Source organism: Hordeum vulgare, chromosome 6H (genome assembly GCF_904849725.1).
Source record: "Hordeum vulgare subsp. vulgare chromosome 6H, MorexV3_pseudomolecules_assembly, whole genome shotgun sequence".
NCBI classification, from domain to species: domain Eukaryota; kingdom Viridiplantae; phylum Streptophyta; class Magnoliopsida; order Poales; family Poaceae; genus Hordeum; species Hordeum vulgare.
The window spans coordinates 193,764,657-193,785,605 of NC_058523.1; the positions used below are offsets into that span (position 1 = coordinate 193,764,657).

At 46.6% G+C, this 20,949-nt stretch overlaps 1 long non-coding RNA gene and 1 pseudogene across 2 annotated transcripts; both read right to left on the minus strand.

The window, feature by feature from the left end:
* Positions 1-612: 612 nt before the first annotated feature.
* LOC123403174 lies at positions 613-1,954 on the minus strand. The gene is made up of 2 exons (XR_006611421.1): positions 1,809-1,954; positions 613-1,214 (listed from the first exon to the last, which is right to left on the minus strand). It is a non-coding gene; the product is annotated as an uncharacterized LOC123403174 (long non-coding RNA).
* Positions 1,955-2,044: 90 nt separating this feature from the next.
* LOC123405294 lies at positions 2,045-6,881 on the minus strand (annotated as a pseudogene). Its single transcript, XR_006611956.1, has 8 exons — positions 6,114-6,881; positions 5,530-6,028; positions 5,367-5,433; positions 4,203-4,316; positions 3,976-4,079; positions 2,975-3,195; positions 2,632-2,876; positions 2,045-2,528 (listed from the first exon to the last, which is right to left on the minus strand). The product of XR_006611956.1 is annotated as a cytochrome P450 72A14-like (transcript).
* Positions 6,882-20,949: the final 14,068 nt, after the last annotated feature.

Genomic DNA, 20,949 nt, shown 5'->3' on the forward strand with positions numbered 1-20,949 from the left:
CTTCTTAATGTTTGATGTGCTTACTTTAGAGAATAGGATAATCTGATTTATTCGATTAAGAATAATGTACGGCTTGCATTTGTTCACGGGTACCATTTCGTACTTCTAGTTTCACAAATACTCCAGATATCGAAGTTCACAATATTGTCTCTGTATGGTTATCTTATGTGAGATTATGGTGCATCAGCACATCATTGAAGCTATATAATTCAGAAATAAAAATTCACAACTGAAGACCTTCCAGTATTTTTGCCTCTTCAATTTAACTTGGTGTGAAGAACAATCAGAACCTTCTTGAGTAATATTGTCTTTATATGGTCATTGTACATGAATGTGCGTTTTCACATTTGTATTGTTCTCCGCATATTAGGATTGATCTTCGTACTTGGTTCTGAACCTGGATGGACATTTCTGATGCTGGTAAGAATCACATATCCATATTCTTCACTACCGTATATCTATCGTTGAGATTTTGATGACCTTGTCTCAAATGAATAAAAATCCACCAAAAATAAATTCAGTTTTTCATGCAACCATACTAATCGAGTAGTAGTATAAAATAATAACAACTTTAAAAAATGTCAAAATAAATATCATAAGATGCAAGTCACATAGATGATGCAAACTTTTTTTTATCTCCACCAGTTTACACGAACAACACGAACAGTGAGTTGGGTTATAAATATTGATATCATCCGTAGCGCAGACAAAGACAAAGTACTGAATATGAAAAATTCAGTTAAAAATATACCCCTTCGTTCCTTTATATAAAGGACATGTTCAATTTGGATTTCAGATTTGCATTTTTAGCTTAACAGTAGGACTAATCACTTGAATTAAATGAATCAATTAATTAATTCGATATGGAGACGGCTTGTATGTTATACTCTCGGCAGGCCTCTTCCACCTTCTCTATAGTGATGTACCCGTCGTGCTCCTTGTCGAAATAGGCAAAGGCAGCCAACAGGTGCTCCTCCCGCTACATCTCGTATATTGTACTCTCAGCAGGCCTCTTTCACCTTCTCTATGGTGATGTATCCATTGTCGTTCATGTAAAAATAGGCGTAGGCAGCCATCATGTGCTCTTCGAGCTACAACTTCTTGATGTACACTCTCGCCTCGATGAACTCATCGTAGTCTATGCTCCCGCTCTGCTCCATCTTTCCTAGCCCTCTGATAATCAACCCTGCTTGACGTGAAAATGAAAGTTGGCCCTATAGCACATAAATGAGTCAGTAGGTAGCAGACAAACCATGTCATTTCTCTATCAATGGAATATGTAAGTGCCAACACATATATCCAGATATGGCAAGGACGATGACACCCTAGCTGTCCCCATCGACAACTCCTTCGAAAGCATGACCAATAACCAATCAATCCTCAATAAAACTGGAAACTAAATCTGAAATTTCTTACCCACCAACATTGATCTGATTTCTCATAATACAAGAGTTCACAAAATCTGCAAAAAATTCTGGAGGTACTAAAAATTCACAAAATCAAAATATTCCTAACTCAGTTTTCTTAAAACATATTAATTAATAAAATATTTCGTACTATTGCTATGCATGGTAGATTTCCAAGCTCTGTAGAGACATATACTGGGCACATGCATTTTAGAGAAAATTGAATATATTTGTCAATTGGCATGTATATGTAGAACCAAAAATTGGGACATACTACTCGGAGGAAGAGGCATATATATGTACCAAAGCAAGTTGTATGCGTATGTGAAAATTGATATTCATCAAAAAGCACGTCACTGACATCCATCATGGTCTTGCCGTTCTAGAATTAATTAAAATTACCTTCCAGGCTTCTTCCCTTGTCAAGTTGATTCCCTCTTTGTTGGGTACCATTGGGATCTGAATTTGGATGTATATATTGCCCTAATTTGATCTTAATAAACAAGCAAAACCATCTCCATCTCCACCCATAATCTGCACTCATCACATGCTTACAAGAATAAATAGAAAGTTAATTGCTCATATGTAATCTGCACTCATCTCGTGACTGTCCCTTTCCATTGTACAAGCACTGAAAACTATGGTCTTATTATTGGTTGGAAATTCTTGTACGTCTTGCGCTGGAGCGCCGTCAGCGGCGTGTACAGCCGCAGCACCTCGTACAGCACCATGGTCACAATCCTCAGGCGACTTAACCCGTCGTAATCCGGCGTGCGGTCGCCGAAGACTTGCAGGACCTCCTCCCTGGCGCGGTCCTGCCACTCTGGGTGCATGCAGAGGACGATCATCGTCCATGTGAGCAGCACCGACGTGGTCTCCATGCCGACGAAGTAGAAGAGCTTGCACTCTCCGATCACGTCGTCGGTCGTGATGCCGGCCTTGGAGTTGCCGCCCTCCCTGCTGTGTGCCATGTTGGACTCCAGCAGCAGCCCGAGGAGATCGTCGCTTGTGGCTTAGCCGGCCATCAAGGCGTTCTCTCTTTTCGCGATGATGCCCTTGAGGATCCTCTCGATCTTGGCAGCAATCTGTCTCATCCTTCGGTTGGCTTTTGTAGGCCAGAACCTGGACATAAAAGCAATGCATCAGCACAAAAACTCAAATTTGCACCACCATGGAGGATGTACGTGCAAAACGAGAGTAATCACAGACAGAGCAGAGAACTCACAAATAACCAGGGATATGTATCTTGTTCATGGCGAGCACGGCGAGCTCGATTTGCTCCCCTTGAAGCTGGAAGATCCTCCTGCCCTCCAGGTAGCTGCTACCGAACGCAGCGCGAGAGATGACATCCCCTGTCAGGTTCTGCATGTCGGGCCACACATCTACCTCGCATGGCGCATCACCTGCGGCTAGGCCTTCTCATCTCTGCACCAGGTCCGTGCAACATGCAGCGAAAGCTGTCAACATGCGCTGAAAATTGAACACCAATTTTGTCACTCCCTGGAGCCAACCAACCAACCAATGCCAGTCTGCCATGTCAATGACCGAACAAAACAAAAGAAAATCACCTTGAGCTTCTCGAGATGGAACATAGGGTTGATGATCTTCCTGTGCTTGGCCCATTTCTAGCGCTCGTGGCTACCAATGCCGTTGTGCAACATCCTCTGAAGACGGCCCAACTTGAGCTTCTCAAAGTGGCCGGACTTGTTGGACAGAACTTCGCGCACAAGTTCAGGCTTGCTAATGGTCACTCTAGGTGACGGTCCAAACCAAGTGATAGACATTTTACCTGAAATGAAATGATTTTAGATAATCACAACGTAGCTTGTATCAGCAGTTCTTTTTTCTTCTTCTTTAGTTTCTATGGATACACGTCTATATTTTCATTTTCAGTTAGCCCATATACCTAAGTGTGGGGCAGGGTTTGTCTAGTTCGCTAGCTAGAACATACTGTATTAGATTTCATGGATAGAAAAATGAAGCCCGATGCAGTGACTAAAATAAGAAGGGTGGGATCTAGCGTCTAGTCATCATCACATTAGCTAGTGTGGGTGCCTTTCGAACTGGACTATTGAGTTGGTGTTTTCCTCTCTGGAATGATGCTGTCTGCTAGCTAGCTTACGCAATAGGAATATTGCCGCGGATGCAATCATGGATTTTGTTGTTGATGATACTCTCTTTACAAATGCTCCTATAGCTAGATACCTTGAATGTCTCTAAATCTTGTTGTTCTAATCTGCTACGAAACTACAATTAATAAAGTTGAATTGAACTTCAAAATAGCATGAGACAAAACCTCCCGCAGAAGAAAATCAGCATGAGGAAAATAGGCAATAGCCGTGAATATATGTATACAAAGAAAAAATGAGTCCGGTAGTCAACCAATTTTTTTTGATGAAAACTGAATCCGCTCTTTTTTATTTTGGAAACGGAAATCCGCTGTGGAAACATATGTTCCCGGACGACCTTGGACGAGACCAAAGAAATTTCCAAGGCAAACCAATGCAGCCGACTCCAAGGTCAAGGGACTGACAGACCAGAAAGAGAACAGGAGAAGTACGGGACGTACCGTGCTCCTTCATGGTCTGGTGGAACAGCGGCATGGCCCGGGGCACGACGTCGTGGCAGCCCAGCGGCATGGACCGCGACCTCGCCAAAAGTGTTATGATGTGACTGACACATGTAACTTCGCTTTAAATTTTCACATAGGCAACAACCCGCGTATAGTACAAGTAATGAATGACGTCATCATCCTAGTAACTCATATTCACTTAAAGTAACAGCAAGAAAGCATACTTGAAGATTTGTGGATGACGGGTCAAGAAGATCTGTAATTTGTTCATTATAGATCTCCAGGAAAGAACACTTGCAGTTGTACTTAAGATTCTCATCCCTCCTGCTCTCATCTTCCTGCAATTTTAGGATTTGCACATAGCAGATTTAGAAACCATAGCATTATAAGACACATTACCCTATGCTCAGCAACAAGTCTTTTATTATCAACAGATTTAAAAAAATACTGCTATGGAGGGGTCATCCCTCCTCCCGCTGCGCTGCCCCAAAGCGCGGCGCCCCAGTGCGGGAGGCGGCGCTGGCGTCGTTGCGTTGCCCGTGCACACGGGCCGTTTCTTGCTTGCCGGCCAGCGCCGCCGCTACCCGCTCCTCCCTCTCTCTTATCTCTTTCTCTCTAACAAAACAATGTTGTACTGGTTGTATTTGTTCCATTAGCTCCGTTGAAGATTTTCTCGACGCATATCTTATTTATCTTATCGAGGCAAGACAAAATTTGCTCTTCCTCCTCTTTTACTGGTTGTATCTGTTCCACTGGTTGTCAACTTTAGATGTTTTAAATCATAGGAATATTGCCATTAGTTGTCCCAACTAACAACAGCACTCCACACTGTATAAGTACTCCACACATGCAAAAATACTCTAAGCACTTTTTTCTTTGAAATCAATACTCACACTTTCAGAGACAAAAATGAAAGTTACAGTGAGCCGAGCATAAGTAGAATAAAGGACCACTTTGCTTCCACTGAACATGTATGTGAGTAGTTAAAATGGTCATGTCCAGTTTTCATTTAGTACTTATTCTAATTGCTATAGGGTCATGTATGAGTAGTTAAAATGATTATGTATGAGTAGTTAAAAAGATCATGTAAGGAATATATGGATGTTCCTTACTGTACACAAATTCTGTCATCCTGGATTCTCCTTATTGTGAATAAATTCAGTCATAAAAAATGTTCAGTCTTATCTAACATTTGCAGTCTAAGCAAGCAAGAAATAAATGTGTAGTTGTTCAAGTTTCTAGTTTCATATATTTTAACTAAATTGCAGTAGTAGATGAATGTCACGGTATGAGCAGCAATCTTCCCAGCAAAGAAGAAGTCATACAACAAGTGGAGTTTGCTCCGAAATGACACTTTCTGCACTTCCATCAGGCATGCAGATCCTCACCTTGACCCTCCTCAGCAGATCGTATCCTCTGTCATGTTGTAGTAGTGATGATCAAATTCACGCCCACCTTCTGCGACAAAAGGTTCAGATCTCATTCCATGGCGCAGCAACGGGGAATCATCAATCAAAATCTGTTAAAAAACAACCCAAGTAGGAGTATTACCTGGTGGTTGTCAGGGCGAAGGAGGAGGAAGGCTATGACAACCTCATTCGAGCGGCCGCCTTGGTCTGCTGCTGCACCACCAGCATGGACAACCGGGATCCAAAGTCGACGGACGTGAGCAGGTCCCCGAGAACCCACAGCTTCAAGTGCTCGCTCCAGTCCGATATGTCGGCCGTCAGCGGCAACTCGCGGCTCTCCGCTCGCCGCCCAACCACAAGCAACTCGACACCTCGCTTCCTCCTCCTCCTCCTCCTCAACAAGAATAATCTTTGTCTTGCACATAATCCATCATATAAACAATTAGCTACAGATCAAACACCAATACAAGATTAAATATCAAGCATTAGTTTGTGACTTGCCTTAACAAGGGCCTAGATGATGTCTCACGTGCACATGTAGCCATGTAGGCGAGTTTATCATCACCCCGACAACATGCAGAATTTAGGTAAACATCTTCGGTTATATGCACCTCCATCACCTGCTTGTTCCCCAGCGAATTCTGCGACGCGCCGCGAGACCACCGAGTCAGAGACAGCAAACCCTGAACACACAAGGGGAGGGAAGGCTAGGGTTTGTGGGGCCACCTGTAGGGAGGATGCAGGGGAGGCGACGCTGGACCTGCTCCTCGAGGACGGCGGCGTCGGCGGAGCGGCTCTCCTTGCGAGCGGACTGGAGGCCGAAGAAGATCTCCTGGAGGTCGTCCACGCGGGTCTTGGCGCGGTCGCGAAACTGCTGGTGGCGCGTCGACGAGCGGGGACCCTTGCCCGTCGCGGAGCCACCACCGCCGCTGCCGATCAGATCGCCCGCCATTGGTGCCGATCAGGGCGGCGCTGGTGGTGCGGTTGCGGCGAGGGGAGGGAAGGCTAGGGTTTGTGGGGCCACCTGTTGGGAGGATGCGGGGGAGGCGACGCTGGACCTGCTCCTCGAGGACGGCGGCGTCGGCGGAGCGGCTCTCCTTGCGGGCGGACTGGAGGCCGAAGAAGATCTCCTGGAGGTCGTCCACGCGGGTCTTGGCACGGTCACGAAACTGCTGGTGGCGCGTCGACGAGCGGGGACCCTTGCCCGCCACGGAGCCACCGCCGCCGGCGCTGGTCGGATCACCCGCCATCGGTGCCGATCAGGGCGGCGCTGGTGGTGCGGTTGCGGCGATTGGGAGTGGGGGGTCGGGAGAGGCGAGGCGAGGCAGAGAGATGGGGTGGGGGGGGGGGGGAGAGAGGCCCTCCGCGGAGCCACCGCCGCCGGCGCCGGTCGGATCACCCGCCATCGGTGCCGATCAGGGCGGCGCTGGTGGTGCGGTTGCGGCGATTGGGAGTGGGGGTCGGGAGAGGCGAGGCGAGGTAGAGAGACGGGGTGGGGGGGGGGGGGGGGGAGAGGGACGAGGCGTTCAGCCGGTTCGGGGGTAAGCATGATACCTTTTTTATTTATTTAATCGATCGGTTTACGGAGGGATGGAAAAAATCGGTGAAACTGGCAGTGCTAGCGAGGGGATGTGTCGTGGTTGAACCATCACGACGACGGCAGATCCCCTTTAATATTAGAGATATAGAAGTGCTCCTTCCTCTCTGAAATATAAAGCGTGCTTGATTTTATCGGTCTTCCTCGCATAATTTTGACTATTAATTTCGACTTATTATATGGCTTCAAAATTAGTATAAAGAAACAGAATAAAATTGTTTTCCAAGACAAATATGACGATAGCATTAGTACATTTTTAATTCATGCATTCTGACACACCCTCGGTTCCATAATTCTTGTCGTGATTTTTGTTAAGGATAGTTAGCTTCAACGGTTGATTTCCCTCACGTGTGGTTGCAACTATAACAACCGTCGCATCACTTCCTTTCATATTCCTTCCCTTGCCAACCGACGCATCCCTGGAGGCACCTCTTTGACCTCCTATATAATTTATGAAAGATGATTAATTTTCTTTTAAACGAAGGTAAAAGATTTGCCTCATTCATTAATTAAGCGGATAATATAGTTGGTTACATAAAAACCCTTATATCCATGTACGATATGATAATTACTCAAGCATAATAATTGTCCTAAATTTCTTAGTATCAACGGTGACCCAAAGGTTTGCCTCGCAAATGACTGGCGGTGGGCAGAATTGGCGGGGGAGCACTCTTTGTTTTTTTAGCGGAGGCAAACGATTTGTCTCATATATTAATTAAGAAGAGGATAGAATTTGTGTTATATGACCCAATCTACATAGGCCTCACTCTCGCGGTACAATAGTTCCCAATTTGTTTGCTCCGGTTGAAATCCACAATTTGATCTCACACCGAATATTGTTGAACAAGATTGATGTTGGTGTATTCTTGTGCTCAAAAACTCGGGCGTTTCGCTCCTTTCAAATGGTCCATCCCATAAGCATTGTCACGGACGCCATGGCCTTCCTGTTGGGCGTGTGTTCGTCGGATCTCTTGGACAACCATTCGCTAACGGAGTTCTCGAGGTGCCAATCCGCAACATCAAAGTTGATCAACTGTAGCCAGTCATTTATCAATTTCCAGAGTCTAAGCGTGAACCGGCATTTGCAGAAGAAGTGTGAACCAGATTCCTGAACTTCTTTGCATAGCGGACACATGTCACAGTTAGGCCATCCCCGCTTGGCTAGTCTATCGGCGGTCCAGATTCGATCTTGGGTGGCCAACCAAGAGAAGAAAACTTGACTTTGGAGGGGCCCAAGCTTTCCATATCATGTATTCCATGGGAGAGTAAACCGTTCCCAAGAATCGGGCCGCGTAGGTAGAGGCGGCAGAGTAATGTTCGCTCACCGTGTGTTTCCACACGATTTCATCTTCGGTATGATCAAGGTGAAGACCTTGGATGAATGTCTAGAGGGCCACAAATTGACGAAGATGTTCCATAGTGAAGTTTGCAGAAGTTTTGACCTTGTCAACCCAAGCATTATTATTCAACGCCTCTTTAACCTTCTAATTTTTGTGAGACGAAGCCTCATAAATGAGTGGAGCTATCTCCTTGGGCTTCCTGTCATCAATCCAAGGAGCCTCCCAAAAGGGGTTCTTGCTTCGTCCCCAACTGTGATGGTGGTGGATGCATAGAAGAAGTCAAGATCATGCTCATCGCATGGGTTGCCCATACCAACCCGAAGTTTGGAAGGCTCTTTCCATTCAAACCATGGCCATCAAAGACACAAAGCTCGCACAAACTTGTCCGTGTTGAGCACTCCGAGGCCTCCTCGATCATATGGCGTGCATACCATGTCCCAATTGACCTTGCATTTCACTCCCGTTGTCTTGTCTGATCTTGACCAAAGGAAGACTCTCTCAAGTTTATTGGTGCTACGGAGAGTCCTTGGAGGTACTAGTAGTGGAGTAATGTAGTATAACACTTGTGAGGAAAAGACATATTTGACAAGGGTAGTGCGTCCAATTGCGGTGATGTTGCCTTCATCCGAGGGAGTGAGCTTGGCCACCAACTTGTCCTCCAGGAATTGAAAGTCCACTTTTTTCAGCTGCCACGCCGAGAGGTGTAGACCTAAGTATCTCATTGGGAATGAGGATCTTTTAGCTGGCAGATTATGAAGGACGGACGTTAGGTTTATGTGACCGCATCTGATTGGTATGATAGAGCTCTTTTGAAAGTTGGATGTGAGGCCTGTGACCTTGCCAAAAGAGTGTAGAATCTGAGATAGCCGATCAATGTCACTCTTGATGGGCGCCATGAAGACAGCCACATCATTCGCATAGAGAGAGGTGCGCACAACGGAACCACGACCACGAATCTTGTGTAGGAGGCCCTTTAAGGTGGCGTTGTTCAGAAGTTGCTGAAGCGGATCAATGGCAAGGAGAAACAACAACGGAGATATAGGGTCTCCTTGTCAAAGACCACAACCATGCTTAATCAGAGGCCCTGGAACCCCATTTAGGAGGAACCTTGATGAAGAGGTGCATAGCAAGGTAGTGATCCAATTTCTGAACCTAGCGGGGAATCCTCGCTTTTGAAGAAGGTCGATGATGTATTCCCATTTGACTGAGTCAAAGGCTTTACGGATGTCTAACTTTAATAGGAGTGACGGAGTTTTGCTCTTGTGCAGTCTACGTGCAAGATTACTGACATACATGAAGTTGTCGTGGATGCTTCTTCTCTTGATGAAGGCGCTTTGTGCGTTGGAGACAAGGTCATTCATGTGATGGCGCAATCTATTTGCAAGGATTTTCGCGATGATATTTGTGATGGCATGGATGAGGCTAATTGGCCTATAGTCTGAGATTCCCTCGCACCTTCCTTCTTGGCACAAGCACCACATTTGTTGAGTTCAACACATGGAGATTGATACCATGCAGGTCCTCGAAGAGTCAGATCACTTGCATCACATCCCCTTTTACTATTTGCCAAAATTTTCTGAAGAAAAGTCTGGTGAAGCCATCCGGACCCGGGGCCTTGTCAGAAGGCAAGTCGTTGATCGCTGCTTGCACCTCCTCTTCACTAATTGGGTCATCCAACTCTGACAGGTTATGTGTCTTGAAGTTGAGTTCTTCCCAGTTTAGGTCCACGGACCTAGGCTCCCCTTTTTTCAGCACCTCTCTAAAGTGATAAAAACTGAGCTCCTCTTTTTTCTCATGCTCGGTGATCCACCCTTGGTTGAGTTTAAGTCGATGGATACAATTTTTTTGGCGTCTTGCATTAATTTTTCAAGTGAAAGTACTTGGTGTTTACATCGCCCTCCTTCAATTTTTTTATTTTAGCACATTGAATTTTTCTAGCTCTCTCAATGAACGATAAGGAGAGCGCCATCCATTTTAGGCACTTGTAAAGGTTCATCTCCCTCAAGGACAAATCACGACTTTCCTGGGTGATGTCAACATGAAGGGTGATCAACATGGTAGCGTCGATATGGATCTTTGCTTTGGAGAAAAGTTTCTTGCTCCACTCCGAAAGCCTAGTGCTCGTTTTTTTGAGCTTGTGATGGAGCACTTGGCAGGGCTCGAAATGTGAAGTTGGCTCGATCCAAGCCTTTTGGACCACCTCAGAAAATCCCGGCATCGAGGTCCAGAAGTTCTCAAATTTGAATGCGCGAGGCCGCTGAGGCCCCATCTCATCAGCCAACAAGAGCGGACAATGGTCCGAGAGGGACAAAGAGAGGGCATGAAGGATATGAGAGCTGAAGTGTAGGTCCTAGTCGGCATTGCAAAAGAAGTAGTCTAATTTGCTCAACGTGGGGTTGGACCTCTCGTTGCTCCAAGTGAAGCGTTGGTTTTGAATATGTATTTCTTTTAAGTCACGGCTACGGAGAGTTGCAGGGAAGCACTTTATGCGGCTTTGGTTTACATTTATCTTGTTCTTGTCCCGGACGTGATAGATTTCGTTAAATCGCTAGCCACTAACCACATCACCCCGTCGTTGGGTTTCATTCCAAGAAAATTGGAGAATAAATCGTCTTTGTGTTGGGAACGCTCTTGTTGTGGAACACCCTTGCGTTCCTCTCATTCCAAATGGTCCATGAGACGAGGATAGTAAGTGATGGCATTGCCTTTCTACTCGGTGCGTCGGCACCAGTCCTATTCGCCGACCATCCCTTGACCATGTCTTCCAAGTGTCATGTAGAGGTGTCCATGTGATCAACAAGGAGTTTGTGGATGATCAACTTCCAAAGCCTAATGGTGTATATGCATTTGTAAAAAATGTGGGGTCCACTTTCTTTTAATTTGTTGCAAAGTGGGCAAAACCCTCAATTCCGCCCACATATCTCAAGCCTATCTGTGGTCCAAATTCTATCTTGAATGGCCAACCAAGCAAAGAACTTGACTTTAGAAGGGGCTCAAATCTTCCAAATCATTTGGTCCATGGGGAAAGCACCAAACCGTGGAATAGTGCCTTATAGGAGAAGGTCATGGAATAGAGGCCGTTGTTTGAGTGCCTCCCAATGACGGTGTCCTCCATGAGCTCGTCAAGTTGTACATGAGCGTCCACAAAGTGAAGAATTGGCAAATGTGCTCGATAGACACGAGGGTGGGAGGCCAAATCTTAAGTATCCACGCATTGTTGTTAAGAGCCTCGCGCACCTTTCATTTTTTTCTCGAGGAGGCCTCGAAGATAAGCTGAGCAATCTCCTTGGTCTTTCGCCCTAGAAGCCATGGTGTTAGAGCATATTTCTCCATATGTGGTTTCGGTAATTGATGAAAATCCCTATGGACTAATGGTTTCCTTGAGTTATATTCGAAGGATTTGTCCATACGCACTTCTTGAAGTCCAAATGTTGGTTTGAAGGAGTTTATCTGATGACCAAGGTGGTCTTCAAGGTTTTATCCAAAGATTGGTCATAAAGACACAAGGTTTATCAAGACTAAGTCAAAGAGTGAATCAAGTTGATCAACACACAGAGCATGCAAGATGTACCGAGAGGGATCAAGTGATCCCATGGTATGGTAAGCATTGCCCATTACACTTTGTGTACTAACCCATGGTCTTCATGATGGTTCTGTGTGGGGTTAGGTGTGTTTCCATGGGCTTGCGTCAAGAGGAAGATCTCATACAACCCATGGAGGATAACATCAATGTTGGGGAACATAGTAATAATTCAAAATTTTCCTACGTGTCACCAAGATCAATCTAGGAGATGCTAGCAACGAGAGAGAGGGAGATCATCTTCATACCGTTGAAGATCGCTAAGCGGAAGCGTTGCAATGAACGCGGTTGATGGAGTCGTACTCGCGGCGATTCAAATCACGGAAGATACGATCCAAGCACCGAACAAACAACGCCTCTGCGTTCAACACACGTACAACTCGAGGACGTCTCCTCCTTCTTGATCCAGCAAGGGGGAAGGAGAAGTCGAGGGAGAGCTCCAGCAACACGGCGACATGGTGGCGGTGGAGCTTGTGGTTCTCCGGCAAGGCTTCGCCAAGCGCTACGGGGGAGGAGGTGTAGGAGGGGTAGAGCTGTGCCAGGTGGAAGAGATTCAGGTGTGCTGCAGCCCTCTCACCCCTCCTCTATTTATAGGGGGAAGGGGAGAAGGGGGAAGGGGAGAAAGGGCCGGCCACCATAAATGGCCTAGGTGGGGGCAGCGACGGCCAAGGGGGGTGGCTTGCCTCCCAAGTTGGTGGGAGGCAGCCCCCACGCCCTAGGGTTCCCAGCCCTAGGCGCCTTAGGCCCATGGGTGGTGCGCAGCAGCCCACCAGGGAGCTCGTTCCCTCCCACTTTCAGCCCACGTGGCCCTCCGGGTCAGGTGGCCCCTGCCGGTGGACCCCGGTACCCATTCGGTGGTCCCGTACAATACGGATAAACCTCGAAACCTTTCCGGTGACCGAAGCCGGACTTCCCATATATAATCTTCACCTTCAGACTATTCCGGAACTCCTCGTAATGTCCGGGATCTCATCCAGGACACCGAACAACTTTCCGTAACCACATACAATTCCCATTACAACTCTAGTGTCACCGAATCTTAAGTGTGTAGACCCTACAGGTTCGGGAACCATGCAGACATGACCGAGACACCTCTCCGACCAATAACCAACACCGGGATATGGATACCCATATTGTCTCCTACATGTTCCATGATGATCTCATCGGATGAACTAGATGTCGGGGATTCACTTAATCCCGTATACAGTTCCCTTTGTCTACCGGTATGATACTTGCCCGAGATTCAGTCGTCGGTATCCCTATACCTTGTTCAGTCTCGTTACCGGCAAGTCTCTTTACTCGTTCCGTAACACATGATCCCGTGGCTAACTCCTTAGTCACATTGAGCTCATTATGATGATGTATTACCGAATGGTCCCAGAGATATCTCTCCGTCATACGGAGTGACAAATCCCAGTCTCGATTCGTACCAACCCAACAGATACTTACGGAGATACCTGTAGTGCACCTTTATAGTCACCCAGTTACGTTGTGACGTTTGATACACCCCAAGCGTTCCTACAGTATCCAGGAGTTGCACAATCTCATGGTCTAAGGAAATGATACTTGACATTAGAAAATCTATAGCAAATGAACTACATGATGTTGTGCTATGCTTAGGATTGGGTCTTGTCCATCACATCATTCTCCTAATGATGTGATCCCGTTATCAACGACATCCAATGTCCATGGTCAGGAAACCATAACCATCTATTGATCAACGAGCTAGTCAACTAGAGGCTCACTAGGTACATGGTGTGGTCTATGTATTCACACATGTATTACGGTTTACGATTAATACAATTACAACATGAACAATAGACAATTATCAGGAACAAGGAAATATAATAATAACCATTTTATTATTGCCCCTAGGGCATATTTTCAACAGTCTCTCACTTGCACTAGAGTCAATAATCTAGTTACATTGTGTTGAATCGAACACCCATAGAGTTCTGGTGTTGATCATGTTTCGCTCGTGGAAGAGGTTTAGTCAATGGATCTGCGACATTCAGATATGTATGCAATTTACAAATATCTATATCTCCATCCCGAATGTAACCACGAATGGAGTTGAAGCGGCGCTTGATGTGCTTGGTCTTCTTGTGAAACCTGGGCTCCTTAGAAATGGCAATAGCTATAGTGTTGTCACACAAGAGAGTCATCAGGACCGACGCATTGGGAATCACTCCTAGGTCGGTGATGAACTCCTTCATCCAGAATCCTTCATGTGCTACTTCCGAAGCAGCTATGTACTCCGCTTCACATGTAGATGCCGCCACGATGCTTTGCTTGCAACTGCACCAGCTGACTGCCCCACCATTCAAAATATGCACGTATTCGGTTTGTGAATTGGAGTCATCTGGATCTATCTCGAAGCTAGCATCGACGTAACCCTTTACGACGAGCCCTTCGACACCTCCATAAACGAGAAACATATCTTTAGTCCTTTCGAGGTACTTAAGGATATTCTTGACCGCTGTCCAGTGATCCATTACGGGATCACTTTGGTACCTCCCTACCAAACTTATGGCAAGGTTCACGTCAGGTCTGGTACATAGCATGGCATACATAATAAAGCCTATGGCTAAAGCATAGGGGACGATACTTATCTTTTCTCTATCTTCTGCCGTGGTCGGGCGTTGAGCTGTGCTCAGTCTCACACCTTGCAATACAGGCAAGAACCCCTTGTTGGACTTATCCTATATTGAACTTCTTCAATATCTTGTCAAGGTATGTGCTTTGTGAAAGACCAATGAAGCGTCTCGATATATCTCTATAAATCTTGATGCCTAATATGTAAGCAGCTTCTCCAAGGTCCTTCATTGAAAAACACTTATTCAAGTAGGACTTTATGCTTTCCAAAAGTTCTATATCATTTCCCATCACCAATATGTCATCCACATATAAAATGAGAAATGCTACAGAGCTCCCACTCACTTTCTTGTAAATACAGGCTTCTCCATAAGTCTGTACAAACCCAAAAGCTTTGATCACCTCATCAAAGTGAATGTTCCAACTCCGAGATGCTTGCGCCATCTCATAGATGGAGCGCTGGAGCTTGCATACCTTGTAAGCATTTCTAGGATTGATAAAACCTTCCGGTTGCATCATATACAAGTCTACCTTAAGAAAGCCGTTAAGGAATGTCGTTTTGACGTCCATTTGCCAGATCTCATAATCATAAAATGCGGCAACTGCTAACATGATTCAGACGGACTTCAGCATCGCTATGGGTGACAAAGTCTCATCATAGTCAACTCCTTGAACTTGCCTATGACCTTTAGCGACAAGCCGAGCCTTATAGACGGTCACATTACAATTCGCGTCAGTTTTCTTCTTAAAGATCCATTTATTTTCTATGGCTTGCCGATCATTGGGCAAGTCCATCAAAGTCCATACTTTGTTCTCATACATGGATCCTATCTCAGATTTTATTGCTTCAAGCCATTTGTTGGAATCCGGGCCCGTCATCGCTTCTTCTTAGTTCGAAGGTTCACTGTTGTCTAACAACATGATTTCCAAGACAGGGTTGTCGTACCACTATCGTGCGGATCGTGTCCTCGTGGACCTACGAAGTTTAGTAGTAGCTTGATCCGAAGTTTCATGATCATCATCATTAACTTCCTTTCTAGTCGGTGCATGCACCACAGAAACATTTTCCTGCGCTGCGCTACTCTTCGGTTCGAGAGGGGGTACAACTACCTCATCAAGTTCTACGTTCCTCCCACTCACTTATTTTGAGAGAAACTCTTTCTCTAGAAAGGATCCATTCTTGGCAACAAAGACTTTGCCTTCGGATATGAGATAGAAGGTATACCCAATAGTTTCCTTAGGGTATCCTATGAATATGCACTTTTCTGACTTGGGTTCGAGCTTTTCAGGTGGAAGTTTCTTGATGTAAGCATTGCATCCCCAAATTTTCAGACACGACAACTTAGGTTTCTTCCCAACCATAATTCATACGGTGTTTTCTCAATGGATTTAGACGGTGCCCTATTTAAAGTGAATGCGGCAGTCTCCAATGCATATCCCAAAAATGATAGCGGTAAATCAGTAAGAGACATCATAGATCACACCATATCCAATAGAGTGTGATTACGACGTTCAGACCCACCGTTATGCTGAGGTGTGCCAGGCCGCGTGAGTTGTGGAACAATTCCACATTTCCTTAAGTGCGTGCCAAACTCGTGACTCAAATATTCTTCTCCACGATGAGATCGTAAGAACTTTATTTTCTTGTCACGTTGATTCTCTACCTCAACCTGAAATTCTTTGAACCTTTCAAAGGTCTCAGACTTGTGTTTCATTAAGTAGACATACCCATATCTGCTTAAGTCACCAGTGAGGGTGAGAACATAACGATAGCCACCGCAAGCCTCAACGCTCATTGGACCGCATACATCGGTATGTATTATTTCCAACAAGTTGGTTACTCGCTCCATTGTTCCGGAGAACGGAGTCTTAGTCATCTTGCCCATGTGGCATGGTTTGCACGTGTCAAATGATTCAAAATCAAGAGACTCCAAAAGTCCATCCGTATGGAGTTTCTTCACGCGTTTGACACCGATATGACCAAGGCGGCAGTGCCACAAGTATGTGGGACTATCATTATCAACCTTACATCTTCTGATACTCACACTATGAATATGTGTAACATCACGTTCGAGATTCATTAAGAATAAACCATTGACTAACAGAGCATGACCATAAAACATATCTCTCATATAAATAGAACAACCATTATTCTCAGATTTAAATGAGTAGCCATCTCGCATCAAACAAGATCCAGATACAATGTTCATGAATCAAATATAACTCAGGAATGGACTTCTCCATCCCTTGCATATTGTAGTTCATCATAGAGCTCTTGTAGCTAGGTGGAAGCGACTGTAGGATTCTATCAACAACCGAGTCATGTGGAAGATTAACTCCCAGCTGAGACAAGTGGCTGTGCAACCCAGACATTTTGAGTATGTGCTCGCTGACAGAACCATTTTCCTCCATCTTACAACTAAAGAACTTGTCGGACACTTCATATCTCTCGACCCGGGCATGATCTTGGAAAACCATTCTCACCTCTTGGAACATCTCATATGCTCCATGTTGCTCACAACGCTTTTGGAGCCCCGGTTCTAAACTATAAAGCATGCCACACTGAACCAGGGAGTAATCATCACTACGCGACTGCCAGGCGTTCATAACTTCTTGAGCTGCTGGGAATTCAGGTGCGTCACCTAGAGGTGCATCAAGGAAATATATTTTCTTGGCAGCTATGAGGATGAGCCTCAAGTTACGGACCCAGTCCATATAGTTGCTTCCATCGTCTTTGAGCTTGGTTTTCTCTAGGAACGCGTTGAAGTTGAGGGAAACATCAGCGTGGGCCATTGGATCTATAATATAGATTGTAAAGACAATTTTAGACTAAGTTCATGATAATTTAGTTCATCTAACCAAATTATTTAATGAACTCCCACTCAGATAGACATCCCTCTAGTCATCTAAGTGATACATGATACATATCGACTAGGCCGTGTCCGATCATCACATGAGACGGACTAGTCATCAATGGTGAACATCTCCATGTTGATCACATCAACTATACGACTCATGTTCGACCTTTCGGTCTCTCGTGTTCCGAGGCCATGTATGTACATGCTAGGCTCTCCAAGTCAACCTAAGTGTTTCGTGTGTGTAAATATGGCTTACACCCGTTGTATGCGAATGTTAGAATCTATCACACTCGATCATCATGTGGTGCTTCAAAACAACGATCCTTCGCAACGGTGCACACTTAGGGGAACCCATTTCTTGAAATTTTAGTGAGGGATCATCTTATTTACTACCGTCGTTGTAAGAAAATAAGAGGTAAAATCATGATAGACATCACATGCAAATCATAAAGTGACATGATATGGCCAATATCATCTTGCGCCTTTGATCTCCATCTTCGGGGCGCGACATGATCACCATTGTCACTGGCACGACACCATGATCTCCATAATCATGTCTTCAAGAAGTTGTCTCGCCAACTATTACTTCTACTACTATGGATAACGGTTAGCAATAAAGTAAAGTAATCATATGGCGTTTTTGATTGACACACAGGTCATACAATAAATTAAGACAACTCCTATGGCTCCTGCCGGTTGTCATACTCATCGACATGAAAGTCATGAATCCTATTAGAAGAACATGATCAATCTCATACATCACATATATTTCATCACATCCTTTTGGCCATATCACATCACATAGCATACCCTGCAAAAACAAGTTAGACGTCCTCTAATTGTTGTTGCAAGTTTTACGTGGCTGCTATGGGTTTCTAGCAAAAACATTTCTCACCTACGTTACAACCACAATGGTGATATGCCAATTTCTATTTACCCTTCACACGGACCCTCTTCATCAAATCCGATCCGACTAAAGTGGGAGAGACGGACACCCGCTAGCCACCTTATGCAACAAGTGCATGTTAGTCGGTGGAACCAGTCTCACGTAAGCGTACGTGTAAATTCGGTCCGGGCCACTTCATCTCACAATGCCGTCGAATCAAGATAGGACTAGTAACGGTAAGAAAATTGACCAAATCACCGCCCACAACTTACTTGTGTTTTACTCGTGCATAGAATCTACGCATAGACCTAGCTCATGATGCTACTATTGGGGAATGTAGTAATAATTCAAAATTTTCCTACATGTCACCAAGACCAATCTAGGAGATGCTAGCAAAGAGAGAGAGGGAGAGCATCTTCATACCATTGAAGATCGCTAAGCGGAAGCCTTGCAATGAACGCGGTTGATGGAGTCGTACTCGCGGCGATTCAAATCGCGGAAGATCCAATCCAAGCACCGAAGAAACGGCGCCTCCACGTTCAATGCACGTACATCCCAGGGACATCTCCTCCTTCTTGATCCAGCAAGGGGGAAGGAGAAGTTGAGGGAGATCTCTGGCAGCACGACTGCGTGGTGGTGGTGGAGCTTGTTGTTCTCCGGCAGGGCTTCGACAAGCGCTACAGAGGAGGAGGTGTAGGAGTGGTAGGGCTGCGCCAGGTGAAGAGATTCAGGTGTGTCGCATCCCTCTCACCCCTCCTCTATTTATAGGGGGAAGGGGAGAGGGGGCCGGCCACCCTAGATGGCCTAGGTGGGAGCGGAAGCATCCAAGGGGGGTGGCTTGCCTCCCAAGTTGGTTGGAGGCAGCCCCCACGCCCTAGGGTTCCCAACCATAGGCACCTTGGGCCCTTGGGTGGTGCGCACCAGCCCACCACAGAGCTGGTTCCCTCCCACTTTCGGCCCATGTGGCCCTGCAGGACATGTGGCCCATCCTGGTGGACCCCTGGTGTTGGGGATATCACCCACTGAAAGACCCGCCCTATTGGGCCGGGTCAGGTTCATGGCGACTCGTCATTTGTGATCAAGATGGGCTTAGACCCAGGACCCAGAAGGCATGAGGTGATCTCTAGCAGAGAGCCGGCCGAGCCCAAGAGCCTGGATCACGACTCAAGGCCCATGTAGAGGAAGACTCGCCGGATAGTTTCCTTGCTTGGGAGACACGACGGTTTAGAGATATGTCAGGTCACGGTTTATGATGTGGCCAGGACTCTTGTAAACCTAGGGCCTCGACCTGTATATAAAGGCGAGTCTCTAGGGTAGAAAGATTAAGTTACAATCCATCGAGAGCTAGGTCAGGCGAGTTACGCACCCTTGTAATCGATTCCACCATCAATACACACAAAGCAGGACGTAGGCTTTTACCTCCATCGGAGGGGCCGAAACTGGGTAAACCCGAGTCTCGCTTCCGCTTAACCCCTTTGAGTCGCCACTAAGGTGTGATGGATCCATCTCTAAGTCCTTTCACGAGGACATCTGCTGTGACAAGACCACGACAGTTGGCGCCCACCATGGGGCAAGCGCACGGTGGAGTTGAGTTCTCAAAGGGAGCCCTTCCAGGGTTTGGGGGATACGCGGGTAGCCTCATGACTATGAGCCACCGCGGGAAGTACTACATCGACAACTCTTAGTGGGGACCTGACACCGATTCAATCGAGTCTGGGTACAGGGTCCCCTTCGGCAAGATCCACGTCTTCATTGGCAAGTTTGGGGTTCCCGTACCTGAGCCGGACACCTTCACCGACCTCGTCGAGCCGGCTCGGTTCGTCCAACACTCCAACCGTCAGGTGAGGACGCGCCACGCTTTTGTTGGTTTTACGTAGGGGATCGACCTGTCAGATGAGTCGGTGATCCAGGAGAACACCCCTGTCAACTCGGATGACGAGTCGTCCATCGGCGACACAGATTCGATCTACCCTCTCCATGAAGGGCGGCTTGGGGGATTGCCCGAGGCGGCGATTTCCAAGGATTTCCAAGAAGCCCATCGTCAGGTCGCCATCTACATGGAAGGGGCGGCGACGGCTCAGCCGACCGCGGCAGGCAACAACGGAGCCAGCGGATCAGGGAAGACTCCGGCTCAAGCCATGGAGGATCTAGTGGCAGAGATGTCTAAACTCACGGCAGTTGCCGTGGCCGCGGAGAACCAAGAAGAGGTCAACGCCGAACTAGCAAAGCTGAGGGAGGAGATGACCAAGATCCAGCGCGAGATCGAAGTCGAGGCCACTCGGATGGCGAAACACCAGGCCCAGATCGCTGCGGAGACGTAATGGTTAAGGGTCCAGGGATGGAGGCTTGAACGCCAACAACGCACTTCAGACGTGGTTCACCAAAGGAGGCATCATAATCGTTTTCCGGCCGATCTAAACCCTGTCCGACTCTTCGACATCCCACATACCCCTGGGGGGACCTAACCTGCCACGGCGGGTCACCCAGCAGGTTGAGCTGGCTCCACCGCCGCCCAATCCATAGGCGCCTGAGCCGACGCCGACCTAGCCGCCACACTTCCAGACGCCGCGGGGTCACTTTTCTAACCCCGTCGACGATGTGTTGGCTGCAACCCGCAACCTAGAGTCTCTTACCATTGTTGGAAACTCTCTAGCTGAGGTGGAGGCAAGAAATGCCATCGAGATGTTGAAAACGGTGGTGGTCCAA